General features: G+C 46.4%; 1 pseudogene; it reads left to right on the forward strand.

Moving 5' to 3' along the window:
* The first annotated feature begins 287 nt into the window (after nucleotides 1–287).
* Nucleotides 288–2,460, forward strand: LOC148044556 (peptidyl-prolyl cis-trans isomerase H pseudogene; annotated as a pseudogene).
* Nucleotides 2,461–2,687: the final 227 nt, after the last annotated feature.

Raw genomic sequence — 2,687 nt, forward strand, 5'->3', positions numbered from 1 at the left:
CGCATTGCAGGTCGGAAATAAATTCAGGGAAAGAAAGTGTTTCTCTACTATGATCTGGAAATGAAGTTGGCTGCTCTTCAGACCTTTGTGTTCAACAGTACACCAGGGAGAACAGGCTGAAAGTGATTGTCCAGGTGGATATATAGAATAGACTTCTCATGTCTTGACATGAATTCCTGACTAAGTGTAATGTTAACATACTAGGCAAATGGGATGGGGCTCTATAACTAGAGAACTACTGTAAAAATATGACCACAAAAACACTGCTACGGTGAGAGGTGGTTGCCATGGTGGTGCTGGCTTCTAACCCCCACAACCCTGTGGTCGTCTTCAATGTCACAATCGGTGGGCATGAAGGTGGAGCTCCTTGCTGATCTGGTGCCCAAGAGGATCGAGAACCTGAGGCAATTTTGCATGGGTGAATTCAAGGAAAAATGGTGTTCCCATCAGTTACAAAGGCAACACTTTTCACAAGGTTATACGTTTAGGTTTAGGTTTATTGGACTTATATGCCGCCCTTCTCCCAAAGGACTCAGGGTGGCGTACAACACAAAAACACATATTACAAAAGTTAAAAGAAAGATTAAATGGAATATCCAAAAAACCCAATGAGATTTAGAAATTAAATTAAAATTAACAATTACAATTAATAATTTATTTTTGTTAAGTACTGGAGTCTACCACGCCATTGACTTACATTGCTGGTTCCTGATTGGCTGAGATGCAAGCAGCCAGCTGGTGGGAGAATCCCGCTATGATATTGGTTAAGCGTCTGACAGTCTAGTATAAAAGGGCTGTCAGCTATCCCTTGCTTTGCTGTTTGCCGGTTCGGCGTTTGCTTTACATTGAGCTGTATGTCACTGTAAATAAAGGTTGTGTTAACTAACCTTGCCTCAGTTCCTGTCTGCCTCATTCTCTCTATAGAACAATTTTATTCAGGCCAGGCTGATTTGCTGGAAAAGCCAACTTTTTAGGGCACGCCGGAAGGACCAGAGGTCGGGAATTATGTGAAGCTCCAGGTGCAGCTCATTCCAAAGGGAAGGTGCTCCCACAGAGAAGGCTCTTCCCCTGGGGATTGTCAGCCAACACTGCCCGGCCAACGGCACCCTGAGGAGGCCAATTCTGTGGGGTCATACTGACGGTGGGAGGCTACCAGTGGCAGTAGGTGGTTTTGCAAGTACCCTGGGCCTAAGCCATGGAGTGCTTTAAAGATCATAATTAACACCTTGAATTGCACCCGTAAAACAACTGGAAACCAGTGCAGGCCACCTAAAAGGGGTGTAACATGGGAGCATCTAGGTACCCCCATGACAACCCGCGCGGGCGCATTCTGGACCAGCTGAAGCCTCCGTGTGCTCTTCAAGGGTAGCCCCATGTAGATAGCATTGCAGTAGTCCAGGCGAGAAAGGACGAGGGTGTGAATGACTGTGCACAGGGCATCCCAATCCAGGAAGGGGTGCAACTGACGTATCAGGTGAACCTCAGGTAAAAGGCCCCCCTGGCCACAACCATCAGGTGTTCTTCTAAACTAAGCCGTGTATCCAGATTGTGGGCCCTCTCTGAGGGGGATAAAATTTCTCCCCCATCATCAAAGATGGTACAAGATACACAAATTGGGATGACGGAAATCACAGCCACTCAGTCTTGGAGGGATTGAGCTTGAGCCTGTTCATCCCCATCCAGATCCGTACAACCACCAGGCATCGGAACATCACCTCAAGGGCATCGTTTGGGTGGTTTGGGAAAGAGATAAAAAGTTGGGTATCATCAGCGTATTGATGATATCGTACCCCAAAACCACGGATGATCTTGCCCAGTGGTTTCATGTATATGTTGAACAGGAGGGGTGAGAGAACTGACCCCTGGGGCACCCCACAAGTGAGGCACCTTGGGGTCGATCTCTGCCCTCAAAATGAACTGCGATCAATACGACAGGTAGGAGGAGAACCACCGCAAAACGGTGCCCCCCACTCCCAACCCCCTGAGTCATCGCAGTAGGATACCATGGTTGATGGTATCAAAAGCCGCCAAGAGTCTAATAGGACCAGGACAGAGGAACAACCCCTGTCCCGGGCCCGCTAGATATCATCAACCAACGCGACCAATCCTGTCTCCATGCTGTATCCTGTTATAAAGGATTTCATGATCCAAGGAGGTGATTTTGTAAATGGAGATGGCACCAGAATGGCCAGTATCTATTGGGGACCCTTTGCCCATGAGAACTTCAAACTGAAACACTTGGTGCCAGGCTTGCTCTCCCTGGGCAACAGCAGTCCCAGTCCCAATGGCTGCCAATTCTTCATCAGATGCTCCAAGTGTGATTCGCTCAATAGGAAACACATGGTTTTCAGTGAAATAATTGAGGGGCTTCTAATCATGAGGAAATTTGAAAATGTGCCCACTGGGCTGAATAATAAACTGAAACTCCCAGTGGTGTTCGCTCAATGCGAAGAGATGTAGGTTGATTTTTTTTTCTTCATCTGGAGATGCCAAGCAGTTCCTGGCTGCTGATCCTTCATTCCACTTTCCATGTGTCTGTCCTCTCCCTTTTGTAAATAAAAAGATTTCTTATAAAAGAAAAGAAAAAGAAAACACTGCTGTAGTATTTCTTAGTACAGGTAAACCTCAACTTAATAGTCCTTCATTTAGTGCCAATTTGAATTACAACAGCACTGAAAAAGTGACTT

This window comes from Thamnophis sirtalis, unplaced genomic scaffold (assembly GCF_051295495.1).
Source record: "Thamnophis sirtalis isolate CommonGarterSnake01/CBP01778 unplaced genomic scaffold, rThaSir2_p1.2 scaffold_7, whole genome shotgun sequence".
In the NCBI taxonomy this organism is placed as follows: Eukaryota; Metazoa; Chordata; class Lepidosauria; order Squamata; family Natricidae; genus Thamnophis; species Thamnophis sirtalis.